Consider the following 16,506-nt stretch of genomic DNA (forward strand, 5'->3'; position numbering starts at 1 on the left):
AGATGTAGAACTTAGAACTCAGAAGTACTTCCAATTCAGTGTCTATACTCCAAGCTGAGGGAGTCCTTTGCTCCATTTTGACAGGAAGTTATCACAGTCATAGTTGCCCAGTGTCCTAAATTAAAACTGAGTGGTACTCTGCAGGGCTCTGGAGTACAGATCTGTTCTGTGTTCTCCATTTCTTGTCTGTAGGATACAGGCTTCATTCAGCCTCCTTGACCTTCCCTGAGTTCCAAAGGGTAGATTCACACAATTGCTAATCAGGGAAGGGAGGGGATACAGAAACAGGAGAAACAATCAAAGGTTGGTACAGCCTCCAGACAGAGTCCTGGTTCCTACTCAAAGAAATATGCATAACAATGTCTTTGAGCCCCCACTCAGGTGGAGGATGGTAACTTCAGACTGAACACCAGATTCCTGGAGCACAGCTCTGTTGCCCCACCACCAACCAATCAAAAAGGTTCACAAACCCTGCAACCCTCACCCCAAATGTTCCCTTCTGTTTCCAGGGACGAGAGATGACTATCCTTTAGGTCTCCTGTTTGGCCCTTGTCTATTTCATCTCTGAGAGGGGCCAACAGTTTCAAACTAAATTGCTGTCACTGCAAGTGTAGAAGCTGGTTTCAGATGTGGAACACCCCAACTTAGATCAGGTAGAGAGAGACTTCTGCTCTGCTAGGCAGGCCTACGCTCATGCACAGCAGGAAGAAGTTATACAAGAAGGAGACCTCTGCCCCAATTCCCAAGAAGTATCTTGTGTATGAAGTCTCTCAGGGAGGAGTTGTTAGGGGAAGCACGCTGATTGAAACCGCCCACCCTGGCCAGGTACCATAGCAACCACTTGCATGCATTGTTTTATGACAGGAGATCCTGATAAGGAATACGGAACTAATAAGCCACCACCAACCACAAGAGTTCGGGAAAGGGCTAAAGGAGACACTGTGTGTCCGTCCACTTCCCAGAATCCCTCTCGCTAGCATCCATCTTGGCTGAGCGATGCATGCACCACCAGAAAAGACTCTAACTTAGAATGATTGCTCAAAGACCACCCGGAAACTAATCCCATCACCATAAAACCCGACATTGCGAGCCACACGGCAGAGCTGTTCTCCTGGGTTTCCTTACCCTACTGCTCTCCACCCGGGTGCCCTTTCCCAATAAAATCTCTTGCTTTGTCAGTACATATGTCTCCTCAGACAATTCATTTCCGAGTGTTAGACAAGAGCCGAGTTTCAGGCCCTGGAAGGGGTCCACCTTCCTGCAACACTAATACTCCTGTTTTTCCCCCGAGGGAAACAAAATCCTACCAAATTTTGCATGGTTCAACATATTGTTTTCCAGTGGTCAGGTACTCCTGTCCACTCTCAGCTGGTGTCTGCAAGCACTTCTGTGTCTGAAGGTGTATTCCTGATGTATCCGTGGACAGAGATATACTCCACGTTCACCTAATCCTCCCACATCTTGTTCATCCTTGGTATTACTTTTGAGTGCACAAAATTCAGGACAAAAATACCTTCATTTGGATTTTTAAAATGAATATAAACTTATTTTGCCCCACTAAGTGTTTTTTCTTATATTTTCTTATATTTATCCAATATTGACAGCAGTTTTCTTTTTGGATGTGACTGTCATAAATATGTTATTCACTCACACATTTCCTTTTGGCATTTCTAGATGGCTGAGTTTTGGGAGTCTCTCTCATAAACAACACATGGCTGAGCGGGCTGCCCCATTATTCAGTATCAGCATTCTCATCCTTCGTGAGTCTGTCTCCATGAACGTGGAAGGGAGGGTTGTTAGGTCAGTAAAACAGCCCCATTCTCAAAAAAAGTCTGTAAGGAGTAGACATACCACCTCTTGCTATTTAAATAAGCCAAAACAAAAGAGTTTTAAAATCAGTTGAATCTAGCAATCCCACTCCTGGACATATATTCTGAGAAATCATAATTCAAAAAGATACATGTACCCTATGTTCACAGCAGCACTATTCACAATAGCCAATGTGTGGAGACAACCTAAATACTCATGGACAGATAAATGGATAAAGAAGATGGAATACTACTCAGCCATAAAAAGAATGAAATAATGTCATTTGTAGCAACGTGGATGGACCTAGAGATTATCATGAGAAGTGAAGCACATCGGGAAGAGCAAGACATATCACACAGGAACAGGAACGTCGCTCAGTCGCGTCCGACTCTGCGGCCCCACGGACTGTAGCCTACCAGGCTCCTCTGTCCATGGGATTTTCCAGGCAATAGTACTGGAGTGGACTGCCATTCCCTTCTCCAGCGGATCTTCCTGACCCAGGGATCGAACCCGGGTCTCCCGCATTGTAGACAGACGCTTTACCGTCTGAGCCACCAGGGAAGACATATCATATGATAGGACATATATGAAATCAAAACTATGACAGGAGCGAATTTATTTAGAAAGCAGATTTGTGGTTACCAAGAGGGAGGGGGGCTGGAGGAGGGTTGAAGTGAGAGTTTGGGAATGGCAGATGCAAACTATGATGTGCAGACTGGATAAACAACAAGGCCCTACTGTATAGCACAGGGAGCCATACACAGAATCCTATGATAAACCATAGTGGGAAAGAATATGGGATGCATATAGACATGGAGCTGGATCATTTTTGCTGTACAACAGTAATTAACACGACGTTGTAAATCAACTATATTACAGTCAAATAAATTTTTATTTTTTTATTTTTTTTTTTTTTTATTAAATTTTAAAATCTTTAATTCTTACATGTGTTCCCAAACATGAAACCCCCTCCCACCTCCCTCCCCATAACATCTCTGTGGGTGATCCCCATGCACCAGCCCCAAGCATGCTGTATCCTGCGTCAGACATAGACTGGCGATTCAATTCTTACATGATAGTATACATGATAGAATGCCATTCTCCCAAATCATCCCGCCCTCTCCCTCTCTCTCTGAGTCCAAAAGTCCATTATACACAGCTGTGTCTTTTTTCCTGTCTTGCATACAGGGTCGTCATTGCCATCTTTCTAAATTCCATATATATGTGTTAGTATACTGTATTGGTGTTTTTCTTTCTGGCTTACTTCACTCTGTACATCAATTGGCTAGAACTTGCCTGGTGGCACAGTGGATAAGATTCTACCTTCCAATACAGGGGACACAAGTTTGATCCCGGATCCGGGAAGACAGCGCATGCCATCGAGCAGTTAAGCTTGGGCACCACAGAGACTGAGCCCACGTGCCTAGAGCCTGTGCTCTGCAAGGAGAGAAAGCACCACAATGAGAAGCCTGCACACCGCAACTAGAGAGTAGCCCCCACGCGCCTCAACGAGAGGAAGCCTGCATGCAGCAGTGAAGACCCAGCCAAGCAAAAATAAACAGAAAGCATTTTAAAACATCAGTTGGCTAAATGGCAGGAATGACAGCAACATAGATTGAATCTGGTCAGGCTTCGTGCGTTAGAAACTCCTTTCCCATGCACAGGTAAGGCCATATATGCTAACACATACAGGTAATATTTCCTAGAACCTTCTGCTTAACTTGGGCTTCCCTTGTGGCTCATCTGCTAAAGAATCCGCCTGCAATGAGGGAGACCTGGGTTCGATCCCTGGGTTGGGAAGATCCCCTGGGAGAAGGGAAAAGCTACCCACTCCAGTAGTCTAGCCTAGAGAACTTCATGTAGTCCATGGAGTCGCAAAGAGTCTGACACAACTGAGTGACTCTCATTTTCACGTTCTCCTTAACGCGCCTCTCCTCAGGCTTGCTCTACCTTGGCAGCTTTCTGATTGCAGTCACATCACTTAACTCCGGCTCCCTTACCTCTCTTCTCTGCTCCCTTGACCTGGCTCTCTAAATGAATCATTTGTTTCTCCAAACCAGCGTTGCTCCCATGGCTTCACGCTCTGCAAGCCATGGGCTACATCTAACCTTCCTCCATGCCCATCGACAGCCTCAAGGAGGCCCCTTGGGTCTATGGTCTTCAGCATAAAAATGATCTGATATAGTAAAAATGCTGAAGTTCATAAAGAATGCAAGAGATTTCAAACAGGAAATGATCATTTGTCTCTCCTGCTCTCTGATCCAGGCAGGACTATTATTGACTATATCACTAAACTACAGTGTGAAAATGGCCCATCCACCAACTTGGGACCCAGAACAGGAGAAGTTTCAGGGTTAGCTATTCCTTGCTAGCTTTCCTGCACTTCTCCGTCTTTTGGAAGCTAGTTTATATCTTGTGCGTATGTCTGGCCCCTTCACTAGACCGGAAACACCTGCGTCTTATCCACCTTTGTAATCTCCACGTGGCCTACTAGAGTACTTTACGTGCGTAGGCACTCAGTGTGAAATAGAGCAAACAAGAAGACAACAAACTATCAGAAAAAAGAGAATCAAAAGGGGGGAAAAGACTCTTTCAGAACTGTGTTTATATAAAATCGGGATGTGATCAACTGAATGAGGATTTGTCTAGATTGGTTGGTTCTGGTAGTGATAGAAAAATAACTGTAAATATCCCTAATATGTGTGCAACCTTAGTCATTTCTTTAGACTCTACTAACAAAGCTATAGAGAGGAGGGCCCACCAGTAGTGTAATCCTGCCAGTCTCTCAGCCTCCAATAGTGGCATCCCTGGCATGCTTTCCCCCTTCCAGTTGAAGGGGGTGGAGCAGAATCAACCAATGTGGCTCACGTGGTTTATGTATGGCTAGTGATGGTTTCCTTCCCCTTTACAGCATTTATCATCTCTGCCCCTGTCGCTCCAGACCTGTGCCCTAGCAGAAACTACTGCTTCTGTCATACCTCTGGATGTCAGCCATGATGCTGTAGCCTTAGCTGGTTTTCCATTCCATTCCACAAGTCATTTCTGCCCTGCCTTATACATCAGTGTACTACTAAGCCACAAATAGCACTGCCTCGTGCTTTCAAGTTCTTAGGATGACTCTAATGCTAGAGCTCTCATCTATCAGAACCAGCACCATCCCCCGATGCTGAGACTCCAGCACAGCACAGACTCACAAGACTTCTACTCAACCACTCCTTCCTCTCTAACACAAACCATTTATTTTTCTGATCAAAGCAGTTTACCTCAATAATAACTCCCCTCAAAGTTGGTTCTCTCCCATTCACCAAACTGAATTTTTATTCATAGGAGGGTACTTATTGTCCCAAACCTCAGGGAGGGGTATTCTTGCTTAGGGGCAGATGTTCATTTCAACTTACCTAGTTATTTTAGCTCATATCAGAGTCCTTAAACCCTCACTTAAGTAAAGCTTTGATGGGTCTGCCCTCCTGGGCATCTAGATATGCCTGGACATGCTTCCATCCACAGTGGGTACCTCTACAACTTAGCCTCTCACTGGAGGACTCCTGCTACACTTGAGTAGTGTTTGATAATTAAAAATAACAAATGAACTTGAGAGAACCAAACGAGAGCGAGCACGTGAAAGTGCTTTGCAAATACAATGTATTATAGTTAATTCCTTATTATTTGTTTGTTTGCTTGCTGAACAGAAACCCATGTCCATGGGGGAACTGAAGGCTTCAAACAGTGAAGATTTTAAAAATAAAGGACAGGGATGTTTAACTGTAGGAGAGATCAAATTGGAAAAAACATGTGAATATAAATTCAAAATCTACGTACTGGATAGAATTTCTGTGGCCCTTCTGAATGCACCGTTAGTTGCTCGGTCGTATCTGACTCTCTGCGACTCCATGAACTGCCAGGCTTCTCTGCCCATGGAATTCTCCAGGCAAGAATACTGGAGTGGGTTGCCTTTCCCTTCTCCAGGGGATCTTCCATGACCTGGCTATCAAACCTGGGTCTCTTGCATTGCAGGCAGGTTCTTTACCATCTGAGCCACCAGGGAATCCCCAAGAATTCTGGAATGGGTAGCCTTTCCCTTCTTCAGGGAATCTTCTGAACCCTGGGATCGAACCTGGGTCTTCCACATTGTGGGCAGATTTTTTTTACCATCTGAGCCAGACACTTGCCAAGTGAACAGAGAGAAAGCTGGAAGATGGTCCTGCAGTACCTAAAAGTTGTCATACTCAGGCTGCGTATGTTAGGCCACAGAAATCGAAATGAAACTATACAGCATGGAGAATTACAAAGCTTGACTCCAGAGGTCAACTACTTGGATTTAAATCTGAGCCCTGCCACTTAAGAGCTCTAGGTGAATTTTGACAAATTACTTCATCTTTGGGTCTCATCTGTAATAAATTAGAGATGTCATAGTACCATCTCCCCAAAGTATTACATGAGTCCATATATATAAAGCACTTACTGTCAGATCAGGCACAGAGCAAGTCTTTAATATGAATAAATTTTACAGTTCATCGACTCATACCATTGTTTTCCATGGGAGTAAATTGGGCTAGAGTTTACCCAAATGTTTGCTAAAGTGGAAATTTGAGGAATGGTTTTTTCAGTTAGGTAGGATTGGATAAATATTTATTTGAAACTGAATTGAAAATTATTTACTCCCATCATCCCATCAACAGAAAATAGGATTAAAGATTTAATGAGCATGGCCCCACCCATCAGTACAAGACTGAGTTTCCTCACATTAACTCTCTCCCACTGGGAAGCTTCCATAAGCCTCTTATCCTTCTCCATGATAGGGGAGATATCATGAAACCCACAGTCACAGAAACCTGGCCAAACTGCTCACATGGATCACAGCTTGTCTAACTCCATGTAACTGTGAGCCATGCCGTGTAGGGCCACCCAAGACGGATGGGTCATAGTGGAAAGTTCTGACAAAACGTGGTCCACTGGAGAAGACAATGGCAAACCACTTCAGTATTCTGGCATTGAGAGCCCCTGAACAGTATGAAAAGGCAAAGAGATATGACACTGAAAGATGAACTCCCCAGCTTGGTAGGTGTCCGATATGCTACTGGAGAAGACTGGAGAAATAACTCCAGAAAGGAGGGAGAGACGGAGCCAAAGTGAAAACAACACCCAGTTGTGGATGTGACTGGGGATGGAAGTAAAGTCCGATGCTGTACAGAAAAATATTGCATAGGAACCTGGAATGTTAGGTCCATGAACCAAGGTAAATTGGAAGTGATCAAACAGGACATGGCAAGATTGAACATCGACGTTTTAGGAATCGGTGAACTAAAGTGCACTGTAATGGGTGAAGTTAATTCAGATGGCCATTATATCTACTGCTCTGGGCAAGAACGCCTTAGAAAAAGTGGTATAGCCCTCATAGTCCACAAAAGAGTCCGAAATGTAGTACTTGGGGGCAATCTCAAAAATGACAGAATGATTTCTGTTCGTTTCCAAGGCAAACCTTTCACTATCACAGTAATCCAAGTCTATACCCCAACCACGAATGCCAAAGAAGCTGAAGCTGAACGATTCTATGAAGACCTACTCAAAAATGATGGCCTTTTCATCATAAGAGACTAGAATGCAAAAGGAGGAAACCAAGAGATACCTGAACTATCAGGCACGTATGGCCTTGGAGTTCAAAATGAAGCAGGCAAAGGCTAACAGAGGTTTGCCAAGTGAATGCACTGGTCATAGCAATCACCCTCTTCCAACAACACAAGAGACGACTCTACACATGGACATCACCAGATGGTCAATACCAAAATCAGATTGATTATGTTCCTTGTGGCCAAAGATGGAGAAGCTCTATACAAGACAAGAAGGAAAAATAAGGCCAGGAGCTGACTGTGGCTCAGATCATGAACTCCTTATTGTCAAATTCTGACTAAAATTGAAGAAAGTAGGGAAAACCACCAGACCATTCAGGTATGACCTCAATCAAATCCCTTATGATTAGGTGGTGCAAGTGACAAATAGATTCAAGGGACTCGATCTGATACAGTGCCTGAAGAACTATACATGGAGATTCATGACATTGGACAGGAGGCGGTGATCAAGACCATCCCCAAGAAAAGGAAATGTGAAAGGAAAAATGGTTCTCTGAGGAGACCTTCCAAATAGCTGAGCAAAGAAGAGAAGCTAAAGCCAAAGGAGGAAAGGAAAGATATACGCATCTGAATGCAGAGTTCCAAAGAACAGCAAGGATAGATGAGAAAGCCTCCCTCAGTGATCAATGCAAAGAAATAGAGGAAAGCAATAGAATGGAAAAGACTAGAGATCTCTTCAAGAAAATTAGAGACATCTGGGGAATATTTCATGCAAAGATGGACACTAAAGGACAGAAATGGTATGCACCTAAAGAAGTAGAAGACAGTAAGAAGAGGTGGAAAGAATACACAGAAGAACTATACACATAAGACCTTAATGACTCAGAAAACCATGCTGGTGTGATAACTCACTTAGAGCCAGACATCATGGAGTGTGAGGTCAAGTGGGCTTTGGATCATCACTATGAACAAAGCTAGTGGAGATGATGGAATTCCAGCTGAGGTATGCCAAATCCTAAAATTGCTGCTGCTAAAGTGCTGCACCAAATATGTCAGCACATTTGGAAAACTCAGCAGTGGCCGCAGACTGGACAAGGTCCGTTTTCACTCCAATCTCAAAGAAAGGCAATGCCAAAGAATCTTCAAACTACCGCACAGTTGTACTAATCTCACACTCTAGCAAATTAATGCTCAAAATTCTCCAAGAGAGGCTTCAACAGTATGTGAACTGAGAACTTCCAGATGTTCAAGCTGGATTTAGAAAAGGCAGAGGAAACAGAGATCAAATTGCCAACATCTGTTGGATCATACAAAAAGCAAGAGAGTTCCAGAAAAGTATCTACTTCTGCTTTATTGACTATGCCAAAGCCTTTGACTGTGTGGCTCACAACAAACTGTGGAAAATTTTTCAAGAGATGGGAATACCAGACCACCTTACCTGCTTCCTGAGAAATCAGAATGCACGTCAAGAAGCAACAGTTAGAACCGGACATGCAACAACGGACTGGTTCCAAATCGGGAAAGGAGTACGTCAAGGCTGTATATTGTTACCCTGCTTATTTAGCTTATATGCAGATTACATCATGCGAAATGCCGGGCTGGATGAAGCAAAAGCTGCAATCAAGATTGCTGGGAGAAATAGGGTTAACCTCAGATATGCAGGTGACGCCATCCTTACGGCAGAAAGCAAAAGAGGAACTAAAGAGCCTCTTCATGAAAGTTAAATAGGAGAGTGAAAAAACTGGCTTAAAACTCAACATTTACAAAACGAAGATCCTGGCATCAGATCCCATCACTTCATGACAAACAGATGAGGAAACAGTGGAAACAGTGACAGACTTTGTTTTCTGGGGCTCCAAAGTCACTGCAGATGGTGACTGCAGCCATGAAATCAAACAACACAGATGCTTGCTCCTTGGAAGAAAAGCTCTGACTAACACAGACAGCTTATTAAAAAGGGGAGACATTGCTTTGCTGACAAAGGTCCGTCTAGTCAAAGCTATGGTTTTTCCAGTAGTCATGTATGGATGTGAGAGTCGGACCATAAATAAAGTTGGACTTCTCAGCTTTAGCTGAGTGCCGAAGAATTGATGCTTTTGAACTGTGGTGTTGGAGAAGACTCTTGAGAGTCCCTTGGAAAGCAAAGAGATCAAACCATTGAATCCAAAAGGAAATCAGTCCTGAATACTCGTTGGAAGGACTGATGCTGAAGCTGAAGCTCCAACATTTTGGCCGCCTGAGGCGAAGAACTGACTCATTGGAAAAGACCCTGACGCTGGGAAAGATTCAAGGCAGGATGAGAAGAGGATGACAGAGGACGAGATGGTTGAATGGCATCACTGACTTGATGGACATGAGTTTGAGGAAGCTCTGCGGGTTGGTGGTGGACAGGAAGGCCTGGCGGGTTGTAGTCCATGGGGTCACAAAGAGTCGGATGTGACCCAGTGACTGAAATCAACTGAACTGAAAGCAAAAGTTAACGAGTTATTGCGAATATTCAAGTGACTTAATTCACATTATATGAAACTAGTTCATTTGCCCTTCCACTCACAATATGGGCAAAGGGACCCACTATCATAGGACAGCCTCAAGAAAGAACAGTTGACGCCAAAATGATTCAAAACCTCATTTCCTCAAAACAAGTCTTATGAATGGAGAGTACTCTCACAATTGCTCTAGAAAACATAATAAATATTCATGTGCAGTTACAGTTTTATTTACAAATATCAGATAGTTTATAGTGTACTTTTCTCCAGCTACTGCCAAAAATGGAAATCAGTTTTGCTACCACCACAAAGAGCTACATTCATAATCGTATGTAGATATAGTTGAGAAGCTCTGAATATTAGTGAATGTATCAAGTAATTTGTCCTAAAGTACAGCCTTATGAAAGAAAATTACTTTCACAACTATTTGAGAGCTTAATTGCTAATCAAACATAGATAGAGTTTTAGTTACAAAGATTAGAGTTTATTGTGTAATACTTGCAAATAACTGCAGTCTAGAAACATTTGTTTTCAACAGTTCTTGAAAACCAAATGCTTACCATAAACCACAAAATGTTCACCATAACAGTACTTTCCAAAGGCTGTTTACTAAAGCACGAATTTGGAGGAATAACAAAAACAAAAGGATGTGGATACCAGCAATGCTTATATCGTCTCCCAGAAAGGCATGGGAGAGAGTCAATCACATTCCCATTGGTCCAAAAGAAGGGCCGTCTGCCAGAGTCCTGACTCATAAGCAGTCTGTTGGCCATATTTAGCAGAGGAGCCTGCAGTTGATTAGCTGTGCTCTGACAGTAAATAGCCTATCATTGCTGTCCAGGAAAATCACTGCAGTATAGAGAATTTCTAAGACCATAGACAAATCACATCAGCCAAGATAGACTCTGCATACATGAAAACCCTTAATATGAAGACCTGTTCTCATGACATATATCTTTGTGGAGTTTAGTTAAGCAGGTAATCAAGAGCTGATCCTCACTGTAGTCCACTCACCCATTTTGAGGCTGATTATCCAGTTTCTGGTCTTATCCATGTCTTGCTTTTGCTCCTACCACTCCCTTTGGCTGACAGCCTTTTGACCACCTCACTGTTCATTAGCACCTGCAAAGGATAACTGAAAGCAGATGAACTCAAACCACTCAATTATGCTTCTCATTAGCAGCTCTACTAAAGGGTTCTGTCCACGAGGTGGTTGCAACTATTTGGTAAAACTAGGTTTCTGGATTATCAGTGGATTTCAATTATCCACGTTGCTTCTGCCCCCTGATCACCCAGCATAATCTACTGTTGGCCATTTCTGCATCATTTGCCTGGCCAGATGGAGAAAAAGGTGACAAAATTAAAGAAACTGGCTCTCTGCTCTCTCATTTCTATTGAGAGTTTCCTTCCAAATCTACACCCCACCCGCCACACACACACCCTGCACTTTTTTTGTATAGCTAATGAAAAAGCACACAAGGTTCTCTGAGAATTCATCCTAATTGTTATTTGCTTAAATAATTACGTTAATTGCTAAAACACCAAAAGTCATCTTATGAACTTTAGCCACATTTCTCACATTGGAAGGGCTTTTTGTGAGAGCCCTGAATTTGGCGACTCATTATTTATACTAATCTCAATCAGAAATCGGAGAAGGCAATGGCCACCCACTCTACTACTCTTGCCTTGAAAATCCCATGGACGGAGGAGCCTGGTAGGCTGCAGTGCAGGGGGTCCCGAAGAGTCAGACACGACTGAGCGACTTCACTTTCCCTTTTCACTTTCAAGCATTGGAGAAGGCAATGGCAGCCCACTCCAGTGTTCTTGCCTGGAGAATCCCAGGGACGGGGGAGCCTGGTGGGCTGCCGTCTATTGGGTCACACAGAGTCAGACACGACTGCAGCGACACAGCAGCAGCAGCAGCAGCAATCAGAAATACTGTAGCCAGCGAGTGCCAGGAATAATATGCTGTTAAAGGTTTATCCTGTGATTCATGAACAATGGTGTGTCTCCAGGGAAAACAAGACTTGTGTATCTTTCTAAAGCATGAAATATCTCTGTCTAATGTAATCACTGTTGTTCCATGCATTTGTATATTTTTATGATAAATGCAGCACAGATTTATTTTGGTAAATAGAGATAATCATAGAAACTGTCCATAATCCCACCAGTGATGACCAGTTACCATTTGCGGAATCCACTTGCAGAATTTTTCTGTTCAAAATAGATTAACTGCACAGGTCTTCAAATGGGGTCATATGCAATTTTGTCTTCTAACTTGTTTTTTCACTCAATATGTCAGGCAGGTTTTTGTGTACTAATATGTGCACTTTGACAATATTGTTTGAACTGGCTGTATACTATTCCACTGAATGAATGTGCATCATTTATTCAAATACTCTAGAATTAGCTGTTTAAATGGTCTCCAATTTTTATTATAACAAAAGCCCTGAGGAACATTCTGGGAGGTAAATCTTTGTGCATGTTCTTAATATCACCTCAGGAGAAATTAGTAGAAGTGGAGTTCTGGAACAAAGGAGATGAGTATGTCTTTAATTTTTTTTTTTTTTTCTTAACAAAGGCCATAATATTAACCATACCCAGTTTGTACAGATTTTCCACAAAAGTGAAATCAGTAACACACTCCTTAAGATTTCCCTTGCAGAAAGTAGTGTAACTTCAGAGTTATGTGCCTGTAGCGTTTTCAGTTTAACATAGCGTGGCTTCTTGTCACTCTGATCTTGTTTCTGCTAGTGGTTTCCACCTTGTGTGCATACATATATTTAATTTACAGTTTCCTGGTATCAGTGAATTTAAGATGACCAATAGCACCAAAACTACTTCATTTCTTTTGGTGAATTTCATAGTAAAATACTAAATGAACTCATCTTAATGTGCTCATTAATCTGCTATAATAAAATCTATTCCTTCCTTGATAGATATTCTGAATATTCTTTGTACTGGATCATATTTAGTCTCAGGAGTAAAAACAAAAATCAACCCCTCAAAACCCTACTCACAGCTTTGTTGACTTACACAATCAACAGTGAAATGATTAGTATCCACCACCACGACCATCCTGCCTCAGTGAAGGAAGAAACATGATCTGAAAATGCATTAAAATCCCCAAAGTATTTTTTTAAACATCCTCAATCATTCAACAACCAAGTTTTTCCTGTCTCAATAAAATGATATTTCCTTTCTTCCATTTGCTCAGGGCAAAACCACTATCATCTTCCTTGATTCATTCTCCTTCTATCAAACACCATATCCAATCCATCAAGGAATCCCACTGGCTATACCTTCAAAAGATACCCTCCATCTGACCAGTTCTCAAACCCTCTGGTGCTACCACTCAATTCCAAGCCATCATCATCTGTGTTTTGGATTATTGTAGTAGTCTCTTCACTGGTCTGCCAGCTTTGGCCTTTTTGCCCCTCTAGTTTATTTTTCACACAGCATCTCAAGAGATTCTGTTCAAATATATGTCAGATCAAGTCACTCTACTCCTCAAAACTTTCCAGTGGCATCCCACCTCACTTGGACTCAAAGCCAAACTCCTTACAATGGACAACAGGGCCCTACAGACTAGATCATCCCCTCACCCTTCAGTATCCTCTGAACCCCTTTCCTGTTGCTCTCCCCTTTCCTCAGCTCACTTTGATGGGTCTCCGTTCTATTTGTCTAAAAAGCAGCAGACAGAGAGAACTTGTACTTTCTTTTTCCTCTTTTGGCCATGCCAAGCAGCATGCAGAGAGTTTCCCCACCAGGGATCGAACCCTGTGCCCCCTGCAGGGGAAGCGAGGAGTCTTAACCACTGGACTGCCAGGGAAGTCCCAAGAACCTATACTTAAAAGTAGAGTCCACATGACTATAGAAATAGCAGTTCATGAATACTGCATCATATTGAGCTCAGGGTGTTTTGACCCTTCACTAAGGCACTCTGGAATGAGTTCCCACGCTCATTTCTTAAAAATCACTTAGTCAGCAAGTAGTTCTTGAGAGCCTATCATATTCCAGGCACTGTTGTATATGCATACATCAATGAAGAAAACATACCAACCTGTCTACCTCAGTACCTTCCATTCTGTAGGGAGCGAGAGAGAGAACATGGTTAAGTTGATTGTGAAGCATGTTAGGAAGTGATAATGAAATGGAAAAATATAGAACAGCCATGTGGGGCTAGAAGTGTGTGCATGTGTGTGTAAGTGCTGTGTGTGTGGGTAGTTGTACTGTTACCCCATGCCACAATGCCCCACGTGAGTTTGACATGTTTCTTGGGTTGAGTTTCAATAGAGTGGATCTACTTGCAATATCCTGGCTTCTGACGCGATTCCCACGTGAATACGCTATTCCAATTCTTCCTGTACTTCCAGCATGACCTGTTCCCGGTATTTATTCTTACTCATCCATTGTTCTAACAGATTCATCTCCCTGCTCTCTGGGCCACTGGTTGAAATTATGGCTGACATGTTATGAATTTGCTGGTGATCTTCTACCACAACCGCTTCTTCCCTTCAGTTTGGTCTTCGCTCTTGTCAACGCCTCAGGCCTGCCAGTAGCAGTCAGTGGCACCCACGTGCATTCCCTCATCCCAGAAGATTGACGAAACTGCCATGGTCAGAGATGAATTACTGACCTGCACGGAATTAGACATGCTGATGCAACTGGTGATTTCCTTAGCAATATGTCCAATTCTAGTTAAAAGCAGTGTATTTGGTGTTATTCTAGTCCATCACTGACCCTGAATATGTACAAATATCCAGGATAGTTCTGGGCTTCCTTGATTTCTCAATTCTGAGATTTTGGTTCACTGTGGGATAAGACTTTAGGTTATTCCTAAGGGTTTCAGGCAAAACTGAATTTTTTTTTTTAATCTACAGAACAGCCTGACTGTTCCGATAAGCAGAATTATTTGACACCTATTTAGGAGATTCTGCCTGGAGACGAGTTATGGAAAAATACAGCTCCACTAAATGGCAACCTACTCCAATATTCTTGCCTGGAAAGTCCTGTGGACAGTGGAGCCCGAAGGGCTGCTGTCCAAGGGGTCGCGCAGAGTCGGAGACAATTGAAGTGACTTAGCATGCATCAAAGCATTGGAGAAGGAAATGGCAAGCCACTCCAATATTCTTGCCTGGAGAATCCCAGGGACGGAGGAGCCTGCTGGGCTGCCCTCTGTGGGGTCGCGCAGGGTCGGACACGACTGAAGCGACGCAGCAGCAGCGGCAGAAACTTCTCACTTTTCTCTCTTCAAACTCTGAGTTTCTCCTAGTCCAGCCATGCTCACAGAGGTTTTAAGCGGATTGATTAGTGCTTGAAAAGCACCTTTATACATGAAAAGTAGCTAAGTACTAATTTAATCTTTTAAAGTCTGGATTATTCCTGTTGCAGCTCTCATTTCATACTTTTTCCATAAGGTCACCAGATTGTAGACAGTTACTAGGACTAGAACTGTTCTATGACCCAACACGCAAAATGGCTCTGGGCAAGGAATGCTGATTCTAACAATGACCTACTCCTTTAAAAAGATTCCTGTTGGCCCCCTGGGGCCGCAGGCGCGCGGGCCGCGCTTCCCCGCGGCGGCCGCCAGAGTGTGAGGTATTTGGCGCGAGCGCGCGCGAGTTCGGGAGCGTGCGCGGGCTCGGGAGCGCGCGCGGGCTCGAGAAAGGCGGGCTGTCGGGAGCCGCGACGACCGTTGGTGGGCGCCCGTTGGTGGCGCACTCTCTAACGTCAGCGGCGAGCCACACGAGGCAGAGGCGGTGGCGGTGGCGTGGCCCTCGCTGGTGGGCCTTGGCGGCGGCGGCGACGACGGAGCGTGTGTGAACCAGGACCGAGGTCGAGGTGCGCTCTCCCCCACAGAAATGACTGACAACACTGTGTCCAACAGTGCCTTGGCGAGTCTTTTTGAGTGTCCGGTGTGTCTGAACCATGTCTTGCCTCCAATTACACAGTGCCAGAATGGCCACCTCGTTTGCAGTGAATGCCGCTCAAGGCCCACCCATTGTCCAACTTGCCAGGACCCGCTGACAGGCGTTCGCAACTTGGCCATGGAGAGAGTGGCCGATTTAGTACTCTTCCCGTGTAGATACGCCTCTTCTGGATGCGGAGCAACCGTGCCACCCAAAGAAAAAGCAGACCACGAAGAACACTGTGAGTTTAGGCCCTGTCGTTGCCCTTGCCCTGGCACTTCCTGTGGGTGGCAAGGCGCCATGGATGCCGTTGTACCACACGTGATGCAGCACTATAACAACTCCGTTATAACCCTGCAGGGAGAAGTTGTCGTTTTCCTTGCAGTCAACATTAATCTGGCTGGTACCCTTAACAGGGTGATGGTGCAGTCCTGTTTTGGGTCTCAGTTCTTACTAATTTTGGAGAAACTGGAAATCCACGACAGTTTCCCGAAATTCTATGCCGTTGTCCAGCTGGTAGGAACACGCGAGCAAGCTGAACATTTTACTTATCGACTTGAGCTAAATGGTACGAGACGGCGATTGATGTGGGAAGCCACGCCTCTATCTATTCATGAGCGAATGGAAACAGCGTTTCTGAACTGTGACTGCCTAGTTTTATACCCCAGAGTTGCAGAACTTTTCGCAGAAAATGGCGATTTAAGCATCAATGTAACTATTTCCATGACTTGA

At 43.8% G+C, this 16,506-nt stretch overlaps 1 pseudogene; it reads left to right on the plus strand.

The window, feature by feature from the left end:
• Positions 1-15,372: 15,372 nt before the first annotated feature.
• On the plus strand, positions 15,373-16,506 carry LOC138071006 (E3 ubiquitin-protein ligase SIAH1-like; annotated as a pseudogene).

This window comes from Capricornis sumatraensis, chromosome X (genome assembly GCF_032405125.1).
Source record: "Capricornis sumatraensis isolate serow.1 chromosome X, serow.2, whole genome shotgun sequence".
NCBI classification, from domain to species: domain Eukaryota; kingdom Metazoa; phylum Chordata; class Mammalia; order Artiodactyla; family Bovidae; genus Capricornis; species Capricornis sumatraensis.